The sequence below is a fragment of the Panthera pardus genome, unplaced genomic scaffold, assembly GCF_024362965.1.
Source record: "Panthera pardus isolate Hobbes unplaced genomic scaffold, ASM2436296v1 HiC_scaffold_13, whole genome shotgun sequence".
NCBI lineage: Eukaryota > Metazoa > Chordata > Mammalia > Carnivora > Felidae > Panthera > Panthera pardus.
Genome location: NW_026526688.1, coordinates 5152786 through 5169163, shown reverse-complemented (window position 1 = coordinate 5169163; position 16378 = coordinate 5152786).

Here is a 16378-nt window from a genome sequence, read left to right as displayed (position 1 = left end):
TTTGTTCCTCTACGTGTCCTCCTTCCCCTCGAGTTCAGTGTGTCCTATCTTTTCCCCAGGAAGATCTAGCAAGGTAATTTTGCAGAAGTCTTGAGTGTTACCCAACAGTAAATGTCTTATTTTAAGATATGCTATTTCAGAATGTGGGAATGTTTTTCCCCAGTATGAGCACCTTAGGGTCAATGTGTTTGTTGTATCTGTTTGGGCACAAGGCCTTAAGACAATTCAGCAAGTCAACAACATAACACTTCAACTAGTCGACTGGAAATTACAGCAATCCTCTTAAATAGTGGAGTGAAAGGAGTTCATGAAGGAAAAGACAAAAGAAAAAGTTCCAGTGGGGCAAGCTCTACTGCACTGGGGTAAGTAGCAAGATGTTCCAGGGGAAGGTGCCCAATTCATCCCTGGAGCAGCTTGAAACTCCACTCTACCATGTAATCGGTTAATCGTCCCGGTTTCCTTTAGTGGGTCATGGTTTAGCAAGTTGCTGCTGAATCTGACACACGAAAGCACTCTATGGTGGCATTTTGTGTATGGATATGGAGCAAACATGGGACAAACATGGGGCTTATACTGGTCAGGGAGGACCAGGTGATAACAACCCTGAAATGTGTAGAGCTTAAAGAGACGCGATCAGTCTTCATGCCCAACATGCATTGTCTGGGGATTGCTCTCCTCTGAGACCCATGCTCTGGAGGCACCTTCTAAAACGAGTGGCTTCTGGTTTGCTGGGCCACAGAAGAATGAGACTGAGGGAGACGTGCCTGTTCTCTTATGCTTTGGAATGAACGGGAGACATTCTTCTGTCCTCAGCTCACTGGCCAGGACTAGTCACGTGACTCTCCTAACTCAGGAGGCTGGGCAATCTGACAGGAAGGAAACTAATGGAGAAGCAGAGTTGTCCCTGGCCCAGAATAGCAAAATGCTTTTGCTTTTTGTTGTTTTTAAATTTGCTGTGGATTTATCATTTCTTTAAAAAGATCCCTTTATCAGAAAATATCTGTGTCACATTTCTTAACATTTTATGGGGGACCTGGGGGCTGGGGATCCTCCAGAAACTGTGAATGCTTATTAATTCATCAACTGTCAGTTTCTAAAGTTACAAAGGGGTAGAGAACATGCTTATTGTAAAGTATTTATAGCAATGTCTTTAGTTCTGAAAATGTCACCTTCTGAAAATACTCCCCGCCCCAAGATGTCTTCTATGAGAGCAGGCTTAGCTATCATCACTTCTTGGCCAATTCCATAGAGTTTGACACTTTATAGCTAAACATATGTATGAGACATGCTGTAGGGATAACGTGTTATACCAACCTAGGGGTAATAAATAATTTAAGTTCCTTCTTAGAGGAGTACACCAACATTTGAGCAGTCCCACGACACACATGTGTGACAGCTTGTTGCACGATTAACTCATGCATGGGTGACAGCTTGTGGCGTGATCAACTCCAAAAGCATTGAAAACTGTTTTCCTAAAATGGGATTATGCCGCGAGAAGATCTATAACTTCAAAATAAAGCTACGCAGCAGCTGCGACTCTGTATTTGAAGTCAGGCTGATTATATATTAATATAAACATGGTCTCATGTTATATCTTTGTAGATAGGAAAATACGATTAGAGTAAGAATGAAACATTTTATGTTTACACAAACCAACTTAATTCTAAGTAACACAGTTTATACTTTGGAATGCTTCCTCTGCTTTTTCATCGCTAAAATGTGTTTACCATTTATATAGAAATTAGGATTCAACTAATTTTTCTCTCAATTATTGAGCCTGGTGTTTATGTAACATAGATTCAAAGAACCAAAATGTGCTTTGAAGAGATACATTCTTTACATTTGCAAAGTTGAATTTTTCCCATGTTTTTAAAGTAGCATAGCACCCACTGAATGATGAGCACAAAGTCAACAATGAAAAGTCTCTCAAGAGTCTTTACAAAGCCACCCGTTATTTATTTATTTATTTATTTATTTATTTATTTATTTATTTATTTGAGGGAGACTTCAAACAGGGGAGAGGGGCAGAGGGAGGAACAGAGGGATCCCAAGCAGGCTTCACACCCAGCACAGAGCCCAACACAGGGCTTGATGCCACGACCCTGAGATCGTTAAATGACCTGAAATCGAGTCGGACACTTGACTGCCACGGCAATCCACATGCCCCCCAAAACACAATTTACAAACATTATTTTTTCTTCATCCTAATCACATTAATAGTATTACAGATAGAATGGTAATTGTGCATATTTTTATCTTACTCATGACTTTCATTAGATGTGCTTCTAATGCTTTGGGGTGAAACACACGCATACACACACACACACACACGTACACACACACACACACACACACACACACACACAATCATGTCGTAACAACCAAGTATTCATTTCAAGGAGTTTTATCAGATGATGGATTTTTATCAAATGCATTTTAGTTCCTGGGGAGATTTTTTTTTTATCATTTTACAGGTTATTGTGAATTATTTTAATATATTATAAATATTATGGATATTCATTCTATTCTGGTGCATATTTTAATATTTCAGTTAAAAATTTGCATTATGAATCCTAGGTGCTACTGGTCTAGAAATTTGGCCTCCAGTGTTGTATCAACATGACACTATACACAAAATCTTATTCCTTTCCTTCTTGAATCCATGCTCTGAAAGAATTAAAGAGCATTGGAATTACCTCTTTAAACGTGCTAAAATGAATGGATAAAGAAGATGTGGTTTATATATACAATGGGATACTACTTGGCAATGAGAAAGAATGAAATCATGCCATTTGTATCAACATGGATGGAACTGGAGGGTATTATGCTAAGTGAAATAAATCAGTCAGAGAAAGACAGACACCATATGTTTTCACTCATATGTGGATCTTGAGAAACTTAACAGTAGACCATGGAAGAAGGGAAGAGGGAAAAAAAGTTACAATCAGAGAGGGAGGCAAACCATAAGAGACTCTTAAATACAGAGAACAAGTTGAGGGTTAATTGGGGGGTAAGGGAGAGGGGAAAGTGGGATGTTTGGGCACTGGGTGTTGTATGAAAGCTAGTTTGACAGTTAATTATATTTTTTTAAAAAGTGCTAAAATCACCTATGGAATAGTTTGGAACTTATTCTTGGAGTTTGTGTGTGTGTGTGGGGGGGGAAGAGAATGTAGTTGTATTTTTTAACTGTCTTAATTTGTTCTATAGTAATATCACCTTAGACATTAATATCTCTTTAGGAACATAAAATATTAATTTATGTTTCTTGAGAAATCATCATTTTCATCCAGGTTTGCAAATTCAGAAGCACAAATTAAAACAATTGCAAGCTTTTATTTTCTTATATTTGTGGTTTTTAGCTTTTCTTATATTTGTGTTTAAAAAATTGCTTCTCATTTTATGTGTGTATATACATTCTCCCCCCCTCTTTTTTTGACTAGGTTCACTAATGGTTCTAGCTCATGTTTTATTAGATTTTGTAGAGTTTATTTATTTATTTTTGAGAGATACAGAGACAGTGCAAGCAGGGGAGGGACTGAGAGAGAGAGGAGAGAGAGAATCCCAAGCTGATAGCTGAGAGCCCGACATGGGGCTCAAACTCACGAACCCTGAGATCATCACTCCAGCCGAAACCAAGAGTCAGACGCTCAACTGACTGAGCCACCCAGGCGCCCCTGTATTATTAGATGTTTAAGGATTTGTATGATTGAACTAATGCTTGTATTTATAAACCGATGTGTTAAAATTCTCATCATAATCTAACTGGAGAGAGAAATGTCAGTTCCTCAGGATAAAAGTCTTCAGTAAATCGGTGCTCAGTCCGTATTTGGTCTGTTAAAGCATCACACAGCTGCCTTATGAGAAAACACACACACATTCTATCATGAGACCTCTATTTTTCCCCTTTATTGTCCATGTAAACTGAAATGAAAGTCTACTTGAATATCCCATACAGGGTACATGTGCCTCTGTTATATCATTTGCTTGGTAGACAGTCTAATAACATAGCATTATCTATGACTACGGGAAGGAAGAATTTTTCTAAAGGGACTCCTGAGTTATATTTGGAGCTTACTGTAATAATGTCACTATGAAACCAGCCTTTCCTCACACCCCACCAAAAAGTGGAAGGGACAGAGAAAGAGAAGTGACAAATGTAAAGTAAAACCAAACCAAACAAAACAAAACCAATAAGGGAGAGGAGAATGGGCTATCTTGGCAATGAGGTCCTTGAAGTTACTGAGATAAAGAAAATGGATGAATAACAAGAATTAGAGAATTTATAAATGGTTAGAAAATGTCTACACTTGCCAACATCTGCCCTGACTTCAACAAATGTGTTTACTGTCAACAGTTAGATGTTTATGTTGAGCCAAACGAACATAACACAGTAGCTGACACCGTAGTGAGGAAAGAAAATGACTGAAACCATGTCCATAAAATATTAGCAGATCATATTTTACCTGGTATAATTTTATGGTATTAGCAGGTTTGTGTAGAACCTAAGACTAATCTAAACTCCATCGTTGGGAGGCAAATAATGACATGATCTTTCTTTTTTTAAATATTTTTAAATGTTTGTTTATTTTTGAGAAAGAGAGAGACAGAGTGCAAGTGGGGCAGTGGCAGAGAGAGGGAGACCCAGAATCCGAGGCAGGTTCCAGGCTCCGGGCTATCAGCACAGAGCCCGATGTGGGGCTCGAATCCACGAATCGTGAAATCATGACCTGAGCTGAAGTCGCATGCTTAACCGATTGAACCACCCAGATGCCTCAACATGATCTTTCTTTTTAATTGAAGCATATATTGACATATAACATTGTAGAAGTCTAAGGTGTACGATATATTGATTTGACACATTTATATAGGATTGCCATTGTGGCATTAGCTAATGCCTCTATAACATATAATTCTCTACGTATGTGGTAGAGATAATTAACATCTAATCTCTTAGCAAATTTAATGTACATAATTGTGATCTATAATCACCATACTGTGCCTTAGATCTCGAAGAGTTATTTATCTACTATTTTCAAGTTTGTGCCCTTAAACAACATCTCTCCTTTCCCCACCCACTCAGCCCTTGGTAACCACCAGCTTACTCCCTGTTTTTAGGAGTTCAGCTTTTTTTAGATACCACATGTAAGTGAGATCATACAGAATATGTCCTTTTTCTCTCTGACTTAATTCCATTACTTTAATGTTCTCCAGGTTCATAGACGTTGCTGAAAATGGTAGGATTTCCTTCTCCTGGCTGAACAACATCCCGTTGTGTATACACACCACAACATTTTTATGCATTCATCTGTTGACAGGCACTTAGGTGGTTTCCACGTATTGGCTGTTGTGAATAATACTGCAGTGATCATGGGCGTGCAGATAACTCTTTAGTATCCTGTTTTTATTTTGTGTAACTACCCAGAAATGAGAATGCTGGATCATATGGTAGTTCAATTTTTTTTTTTTTTTTGAAGATACTCTGTACTATTTTCCCTAGGGGCCAATTTACATGGCCACCAAGAATACATAGGGATTCCTTTTCTCTGCATCCTCACCAACCCTTGTTATTTCTTGTCTTCTTCATGACAGTCATTGAAACAGGCATGAGGTGATCAGTGACCCTCCATTCAGTCTCTATCACTCCTATAACTTGAAATTATTCAATTATAGACTACCTGTAACTTGAAAGTATTACAAACTGATGGATATTTGTCACAGAAGTGGCATCAAGGCATCAAAGCCATCTTCGTTAATTACCTGAAGATGGAGAAAAATCCAAGATTTTGAGGGATCTTGTTTATCTTCGAAAAGGGTGCAAGGTTGTATGAAGTTGAGAGCACAGCTTCTCAACTTGAAAACCCAGCAGAATCAGAAATTAAGCTGCATAGAATGTATGAAGTATGTCTTTTCTTTTTTCACTTTGGGTGAAATTAATTTGAATACATTATAATTCAAATTAATTTGAATGAATTCCCAAATGTGGTTGTGGTGATATCTCATGGTGGTTTCAGTATGCATTTCCCTGATGGGTAATATTGAGCAACTTTTTATGTGTCCAGTTGTCATTTGTATGTCTTCTTTGGGAAAACGTCACTCAGGTCCTGTGCCCATTGTTGAATTGGATCATTTGTGGGGTTTTTTTGGTGTTGAGTTGTATATATTTGGTGTTGAGTTGTATATATTTTTTGGTGTTGAGTTGTATATATTTGAGTTGTTATATATTTTGGATATCAACCCATTATTGGTTATATAATTTCGAAATACCTTCTCCCATTCAGGAGGTTACCCTTTTCGTTTTGTTGATGGTTTTGTTTGCTGTGCAAAAGCTTTTTACTTTGATAAGGTCCCATGGGATATCAGCTTACACTGTCAGAAGGGCTACAATCAAAAAGACAAGAAATAACAAATGTTGGCGAGGATGGGGAGATAAAGGAAACTTCGTACACTGTTTGTGGGAATGCAAACTGGTGCAGCCACTGTGGAAAATAGTATAGAGTTTCCTAGAAAACTTAAAAATAGAAATACCATATGATTCAGTAAATTCCACTTCTATTTCACAACAACAACAAAAATTCCACAAAGCCACCAATTCAAAAAAGATACATGCACACTCCTGTTTGTCGCGGCATTATATACAATAGGAAAAATGTGGCAGCAGCCCAAGTATCCACGGATAGACGAACGGATAAGGAAGATATGATCTATATCTATATAGTGGATTATTATTCAGGCATAAAAAGAATAAGATCTTACCATTTGTGACAACATGGATGGACCCAGAGGATATTATTTTAAGTGAAATAAGTCACATGGGGAAAGGCAAATACTATTTAATATCACTTATATGTGGAATCTAAGAAAGAAACATGAGCAAAACCCAGCAGCAACAGACACATAAATACAGAGAGCAAACATACAGTTGCCAGAGGGGAGAGAGGTGGGGGATGGACAAAATAGGGGCAAGGAAGATACAGGCTTCCAGTTATGAAAGACTAAGTCACAAGGATGGGGGTACAGCATGGGGAATATAGTTAAAGGTGTTACAATTGCTTGGCATGGTGACAGACAACATCTACACTTGTTGTGAGCAGACCATAAAGTATAGATTTATAGAATCACTGTATTGTCCACCTGAGGCTAATGTAATGTTGTCTGTCAACTATATTTAAATGTAAAAATTATAAATAAATAAATAAATAAATAAGGAGTAATTACATCTTCTCCTTTGAGATTCTAAATATATAAGCTCGGCATAATAGGAAGTAAGTGATTCAATATTAGACAATTGTTCAACTCAAAATATCACCCTAACAACACTATTAGTAAACAATGCAATAACAGGGAAAAGAAAACACCACCGGAGGAAAATGTGACCCATTATACTCAATTAGCTATTTTTGCTGGAGAACCTGATCAAATATGACAGTCTTCCAGGCTATAAATAAACACCAGGTTTTGTCTAATTAACACCACTTCCCAACTGTGTAGCACTTTAAATTTTCTTCCTAGAGTTTATGTAAGTTCAAACCAAAATAAAAAAAAAAAAATCCTGTACTCAAGCAGCAGTCTGCAGACTCCAAAACAACCTGTTTTTCTGGTTACCAATAGTGAGTCTCTTTGTTGATGAATATTTCAATCCCTTTTCACACCTTTGTTCAGATGTAATGGATGTGCCATAAATTCACATATTTAATGTGTCCAGTTGTATCAGTTTTGGGATATGTATATACCCTTGATATCATTACCACAATTAAGACAGCAAACACATCCATCAACGTACTTTCCTCAACCTTTTTGGTAATTCATCTTCCCCCCTCCTTTATCCCCAGTCACTGACTTATTTTCTGTCACTTTATTTTTTTTTTTACATTTATTTATTTATTCTGAGACAGAGAGAGAGCGTGAGCATGAGCAGGAGATGGGCAGAGAGAGAGGGAAAGAGAGAATCCAAAGTAGGCTCCATGCTGTCAGTGCAGAGCCTGATGTGGGGATTGATCTCACAAATGGTGGGATCCTGACCTGAACTGAAATCAAGAGTCAGAGGCTCAACCGACTGAACCACCCAGGTGCCCCTCTGTCACTTTAAATTAGTTGACATTCCCTGGAATTTTTATAAATGAAACCATCTAATTACACTCATTTTTGTATGCTTCTTTCACTAAAAAAACATTATTTTGAGAATTGATTCACATGTGTATTGTGTGTTTGTTCTATTGCTGAGTTTGCTTCCATTCTGTGGTATCCCACAGTCAGTGCACCCATTCACTTGTTGAAAGACGTTCAGGTTCTTTCTAGTATTCGAGTCCTACAAATAAAGCTGCTGTGTGCATGAATGTAGAACTCATCGCGTGTCCAGGTCATTGCATGGACATGTTCTCTCATTTCCTTTGGCTACTTACCAAAGCGTGGAGTAGCTGAATAATACTCCATGAGTGCTGAATATCCTAAGCAACTGTAAAACTATTTTTCAAAGTAGTCATAAAATTTTATGTTCCCACTAGCATTGTATCAGAGATTGAATTCATGCACAGGTTTCCAAACGCTTGTGGTAGCTAGTTTATTTATTTAAATTTTAGCCATTCTACTTGATGAATATTTTTTCTTTGCCCAATTGTCTTTTCAATGTTGTCAAACACCAATTGTCCATATACATTTGCTTCACTCTCTGGATTCTCTGTGCTGTCTCATTTACCTTTTATGCTTCGTGATGCCAACGCCACACTGTCATAGTTACTGAGGATTTTAAATAAGTTCTGAAATCAGATAGAGTTATTATTCCATGTTTTATTATTTTTCAAATATATTTTGGATATTTTTGGTTTTTAGAATTTCTATAAGAATTTTAGAATAATGTCATTTTTTGCAAAATTTTCAGTTTTTTTCATTTCTACACAAAAATTGATTAGGACTGAATTGAATGTATACATAAATTTGTGGAGAATTGACATATTAACACTATTGTTTCCAACGTATGGAAATGGTATATCTCTCCATTTATTTAGATCTATATTAATTACTCTCACTAATGGTTTATAATTTCAGTGTACTGATCATACATGTCTTTAGTCAGAATTTGTGTCAGACAAAACCTGAGGGGATGTCCACGTCCTGGTATTCTTATTTTTTTATGTAAACTTCTTCCACTGAGTATGGTTGGGACCTGTAACTGGCTTCTAACCAATAAAATATAGTTATTTATTTTTTCCATTGTTTTTCTCTTTTCTATTTCTTACACTACACTCTCATCTTTCTTGTTTCCTTTTTTGAAACTTAGTTCAATTTTCTTTGTAATTCCTAGTTTCTTTAAAAGTGTTTATTTCTTTATTTTGAGGAGGAGGGTAGACGGAGGAAGAGAAAGTGTGAACATACTTGTGCGCAAGCAGAGGAAGAGCAGAGAGAAAGGGAAAGAAAGGATCCCAAGCAGACTCCACACTGTCAGCACAGAGCCCCACCTGGGTCTCCACCTCATGAACCTTGAGATCATGACCTGAACCAAAATCAAGAGTCGGACACTTACCTGACAGCCACCCAGGTGCCCCTTAATTCCTAGTTTCTTAAAGCTCTGTGTCGTAGACTGTTTGGGCTGCTATAACAAACTATCATAACCTGAGTAGTTTATAAACAACAACAATTTATTTCTCACAGTCTGGAGGGTGGGAAATCCAAGATCCAGGTGCCAATGTAGTCATGTTCTGTCAGAGCCCTCTTCTTCGTTGACAGCCCCTACCCTCTCACTGTGTCTTTATTTGGCAAAAGGAGCCAGTGGTCTCTCTTTCATAAGGCACTGATCCCATTCATAAGAGCTTCACCCTCATGACTTAAGCACCTCCCAAAGGCCATCACCTTAAGTGAACTTTGAGGGGAAACAAACATTCGGATCAGAGCACTCTCTTCTTTAGGGTTGCTTTTTCTTCTGGATGTCTTAATCTCTTTTACATTATTAAACAATCTTCTTTATTCCTAGTAATATTGCTTTTTCCTGAAAACTACTTTCTCTTTAATATAGTCACTCCAATTTTTATGAAAATTCATATTCTCATGGTATTTTTTACATCCTTTTACTCTTAAACTATTTTTTTTTTCTAAATTAAGTTTATGGTAGGCAAAATATAGTTGGGTCCTGCTTGCTTTTTTTTTTTTTTTAATTTTTTTTTTAACGTTTATTTATTTTTGAGACAGAGAGCGAGCGAGTATGAATGGGGGAGGGTCAGAGAGAGGGAGACACAGAATCTGAAACAGGCTCCAGGCTCTGAGCTGTCAGCACAGAGCCCGACGCGGGGCTCGAACTCACGGACCGCGAGATCATGACCTGAGCCGAAGTCAGACGCTTAACCGACTGAGCCACCCAGGCGCCCCAGTTGGGTCCTGCTTTTATCTCCCCTTTCTGCAATCTGGTAGTCTCTGTCTTCTAATTATGGTATTTAGACCACTTACATTTAATGAGATTATTGATATGGTTCGATTTAGTCTGTCATTATAATATTTGTTTTTTACTGGTCTCTTTTCTTTCTTTCCCTTTTCCTCCTTTTCTGCCTTCTTGGAGATCATTTGCTCATCTAAAAAAAATCACCTCTTTTGTTGGATTATTAGGCATATACTGTTGTATTTTAGTGGATTTTAGGAGTTTATGGAATTTACCTTTTTTTGTTGTTGGAATTTACCTTTTTAATATCTCAGGCTACCTTCAGGTGATGTTATGCCACATCAGTTTAGAATAAAAACTTCATAACAATATAATTCCACTTTTCCTGATATTTGTGCTCCTGTGGTCAAATAATTTATGTTTACAATTCTTATAAATCCCACATTTTAGGGTCACTCTTTTGTTAAACAGTTAATTCTCTTAAAATAATACCAAACATCTTACATATTTAATCACCAAGTCATCCTTTCATGTTGCTTATTTCTTTGAGTAGATCCAGACAGATTTCCATGTGGCATCACTTTCTTGTGCTTATAGTATATTCTTTAACATGTTTACTAGTGGAGCTTTGATGGTGAATTTTTCAAGCTTTCCTGTGTCTAAGAAGTCTTTATTTTTGCCTTCACGTGAAAGTTATTTTTAGTGGAACAGAACTCTAAACTGATAGACGATGTGAGTTTTACTTTAAGTGGTGTCAGATGTTTTTTTATTCCTATAACTACTCTTGAGCTTTGTTGTGGAATGATGTTATGTTACTTGCAAATTGTTTAATCCTTTTAGGCATTGCTTTTAAGTTTTGTCGGGCAGTGATTTGTCTAAAACTAATTATGTCTTATTACTGAGGCAAAATCTTCTGAGTACTCTTCTCAATGTATAATGTTGAAGTTGTCTAATATGGCTAGTGGGAACAGTCACTACTTATGACCCAATCTGAGTACTAGGCAATGTTACCTGTAGTCATTTTGGGCATTTCTTTCCCCAGCCCCATCAGGTTCCCTACTCAAATGCACTGATCAGTACTCACCAAATACTTTAGGGGACCCCTCTGCATATGTCTGTGGTTCCCTCTCTGTACAGCTTCCTCCTCACTGGAATTCTGTCCAGAGGCTTTGAGCTGCATTGGACTACCTTGGCTCAGGGAGTCAGCATGGCACCTCCTAGGTATCCCTTCCCTAAGATGTGGACTGGAAACTCTCAAAACAGTAAACTGGAGCAAGCTTAGGGTTTGCCTACTCTTTTTCTTCTCCTCCCAGGGATTATGGTCCTTTGTTGCCTGAGTGATGGGTTGTGTCATGTGAAAATTATCATTCCATATACTTCGTCTGTTTTTTGGTAATTTCAGGTAGGATGTTATAAAATATGTCTCAGTGCAGATTAACAGTAGCTACACTTATAGTTAGTAAGATAAAGCTAATCCATGAGAATTTCTATTAACAAGAGATGAGTATATTCAAATCTCTCCCTATATTTTAGCAGTGTTGTAAGGCAAAATTAGAAGGTCATTTGTTGATCATTGAATCAGAAGAAATAAAACCAGACTTGAACAATCAACCTAGTGCCATGGTGTCAAGAGAGCCTGATGCACCCATCCCCCATGAGAAGTCTCTACAACCCATCAGCAGGTGCAGAGTCCAAGAGCAAACCCCTCTACTCGCCTCCAGTCAGTGTTTGGGTGGACACTAATAACTTTTCTTTATGAAACTCTCCTTTATGCTTCTATGGCTAACCAAGATACCTGATAAACACTTGTTTTCAAGTTGTTTTCGTATTTAGATGCTTCCACATCCTTTTTCAAGTTGCCTTCAGGTTCTGATGGCCCGGAGCTCCTTAAATAATTCACATATTCTTTAAATTTTCTGTGTCAATCTCATTTTAACATATGGAAACAGCTTGATTTACTTAATTTTCAGATTTCTCAAGTGCTGGCCATAGTTCTTAAACTTGTTCATATATCCACAATTTTCCACTAAAATTATTTTACTGTATATCCACTTAGGTACACAGATATATTTCTCTCTCCTGTTTTCAATGTGCATCTATTCACCATTGTATACACAGCCCCAAGCTAGTACTTGAAGATTATGAAATAAATGTGTAAATGTTTTTCCTTCTTTTACATACTAATCTGTAGGCCCACATTTCAGAATCTCACTTATCTCCAAAATCAAGATCCTTTATTCTTTTGACAGTGTTCTTTCTAATTATAGTTTGGTCACTTTTCCTTAGAATCATTACTAATTGTTTCAGAATACTTTATACTAACTGTATGTGAATATGTTAGCTGAATACTGTGTTTTATCCTTTTCACGCTTTTTATATGGAAAAGTTCTTTCTTGCCCTGAAACTAAAATGCCTTTAACTGCTACTTTGTATAAATCGATCTCTCTGATATTTACTTAATACTAGTTATTTCCTGCTGCCTCTAAAAATAATTTAAATCTTCCGGTTAATTCAATTCCATTGTATGTTTATAAGCCTTCCTTGAATAATACACAATATAGTTTCTTTATTTAGGATCTTATTGTTTGTGCCACCTTCCGTCCACTTTGAATGGATTATGTCCTCAGAATTTCAGTTTTTTTTTGTTTTTTTTTTTTGCCAGACTCAAAAAGATATAATTTGAAGCTTCCCCATCCATTGCTTTTGTCTCCTGTTTTCTAATATAAGAAATAATAGCACGCTGAGAGTGACTTTATTCACCATATCTGAACTGTACTGTTGAATAGTCTTAAGTTTTCGTTGTTTCCTCATTGAACACTGACAAAATGACCCATTTCAGGGAGGGAGGATTCCCTTGGGAGAATCTGAAGGATTTGTCTGCAGAACAGACGTGACCTGCTCCTATAATATCCAAACTTTACCCCCCACACACACCGAAGCATGTATTTACTTGCACTGTTAATTCCCAACATTTTGGTGTTTTCCTCCTTTATAAAAACATGTCGAACTCTTTTTCCCATTGCGCATCTAGAGTACTGTCTGCTCAAACTCTGTGTCTATCCATCCTTCCATTGTTCCTTAGTGGAACACTGCCTTCATTCCCGGTGGTCATATGTCCTATTGCAGGGCACGGTTTTAACCTCCTTTGCTACTAAGGGTGGCCAGCGAGGTATAATTTAAGGGGATGAATGGAATGTGGGGCAAAGTTCTTTGAGATAGCAAACTAACTGACGTGAATCCATTTGGTCTTCCAGTTCTCCTCCTCTCCTCCGCCTTCCTGTCTAGAAAATATACTTGATGGCTGCTTAAGGACAGACATTAGACAGTAAAAATGGCAGAACAAAGTTGGACTTTACATCTCTAAGGACTTTAAAGAACGTCATCCCAGTCCTGGACTGTGCAGGTTATACTAGTAGAAAAGCAAATAAACAATGTGTTTAGGCTACTGAGGCTGGTATCTGATAATGATAGTCAAACAGAGTCCTTAGGCAAACGTGTTCCCATGGCCGTGGCTTTCTATTATGCTTGCTGTAACTTCTGTTTCTCACATGAAACTTGTGTTGAGTAATCCATGTTTTTTGTCAGAAGTGCTTCGCATAGTTCTGACAAACTATTCTGTACTATGTAGGGTGGTGAGTTGACTTTCCTAATGTCTCTGAGATGATGCACTCATAATTCAAACTTAGGTCTGACTCAGAAACCCAGACTTCAAGTTCTACTCAAATACTTCACATATTCACTGCATTTTATTACATTCTATTATATTCTATTTCGTGTGATTTAACCATGTGGCTTAAAATAACATAGCACAAACAGCTTCACGCTGGCCTCACCTATATTTAATGTGCTTACCTTTATCAATGAGTCCAGAGATGCTCAAATAAACTGGGCAGAACGTTCTGGAAAGGCGATCTTAACTACACGTGGTCCCCACCCTGCACAACCACGAATAGATTGTTTTCCTTCTCCCACCTGGTCACAATGCTATGACCTAACCCTATGAGCAGGTCAATGTATTTTACCCACCATTCATCGGGAATGACTTTTAAATGATAATCACAATATAGCCAGTGAATTTTTTTTCTTTATTCTAAAAATCTATTGTTCTTATTTATAAATGGCATATAAATATATCATTTTCTGGCACCATCAGGTAGAATGTTACGTATTGTAACTGAAACTCCCCCACTTACTACATGTCTAGTAATAATACACATCCATGCATACAATTACCCATATTTTACCAAACTTTACTTATAGCGATTCCTAGCAGCATTAGCTAAATCAGCACCATCATCCCTCACCATATTATTTTATTTTATTCTTATAGTACTTTCTACATCTTCCATAGTAAGCCTTTGTCAGTCTGTCTCTCCTATGAGATTTTAAGTTCTAAGAAAGCACTGACTTTGTCATATCCATTTCTATATGTTCAGCATGTAGGACAGTGACAGGCACATAATAAGTGACTATTGCCGATATACTCATGAAATGAATCATTGCAAACATCTGGAAGACTGTATTTAACAAGTATCTTTTGGTGTAAACACAGTGAGCTCCATTTTATCAATAACAAAAGTAAGGTGGAGAAAATTGAAGACTCTTGCCCCATTTCAAATAAGAGATAAGCGGAAGTTTAGAATTTGAGCCCAAATCTCTGTCTGAAAAATCTCTGTTCTTTGAATTGTATTGGGAGCAGAACTATCCGGAGAGCCTCGCTGTTAGTGTTCAAAGAGCCCTTTCCTTTCTCAGCTGTTTATCATGCTATTCACACTCCTTTAGTTGTGACATCTGGCGTTACACAACTTTTATCTCTTGCTTGATATTTCATCATTAGTGCCTCTTTCCACCCTCTTTCCTCTCAACCCTGAAAGGGTTATCAAAGGTGCCTCCCTGCAGGCCCAGCCGGCCCCCCACATGCACCGCTGTGAGCTTCCCCTTCTTTTCTTGACAAATGAACTAAATTTGTGAGGTTTGGACTTAAGCCTTACTTTAGCTTGGCATTCTCTCCTTTCTTTGACTATCTATAGGAGCTAGGTTTTTGTCTTGTTTTGTTTTGTATTTTTCTTCTGGCCCTCATTCCCCTTCATCTGATCTATGTATGGTCTATATTGTTTGATTCTGTAGATGATACCAGACACTTAGGTTTTTGAAATGGATGGATTTATTCTCTATCTTCGGAGTTATTTTCCATGGCCATTTTATGAAACCAAACTCCTCCACACAATCAGAGCATTGGTAATGCAAAGAACGTCTCCGTTTCCGCTCTGTGGCCTGGAGATAACCGCCGTTAGCTGTCTTACCTTTTATGGCAATTGTTCTGCCATTTTGATGCATGTGTGCCTCCCTTGGCATCTTGTGGCTAGGGCTGCCTCCACTTGTTTTGGTGGTCTCTCTCGTATTGTAGATGTGTTCTTAAACTGCGGTTGGTTCCCTAGATTTTTTTAAAAAACATTAAGCTTCCCATCTGAAGAGCATATTCTTAGCTGTAATCTGCTTTTCTGATCACAGAGTGGCCTTCTAGGGTTTGCTAGTCTGCCTTAGTCCATCTGCTTTCAAATTAAACAACGTCCCCTGAAACTGTGACCTTGTGAGTAATTACCAAGAACAGGCTTCATAGCCGTCATCTTAGTCACTTAAACAAAAAATCCTCCACCTCTGAAGGAAAGAAAAATGCCCTCTAAGTAGCACCTATTCTCTCAGAAAGGCACACAGCATTTGGATTAAGGTGTCTTCTTTCTTAGAAGGTGAATATATATCACTTCAACCTAATTCTTCACCTAAAACTGTTCCATAATCATGCATCCATTTTCTCCTTGAAGAATGTGATTCCTACACATCTGTTTATGCCTAAAATGAAAAGCCCACCATCTGGAGTCACTCGAGTCCCCTAAATCTTGCCGAACATCAATGCGCTCTCTCTGCCCCGTTGGTTCGTTTTCATGCTGGACCTTATGGTCCCCTCCTCCTCTCTTCAGCCATAGCTCTCTCCTCCCAGGGGTGCCCCATCCCAGC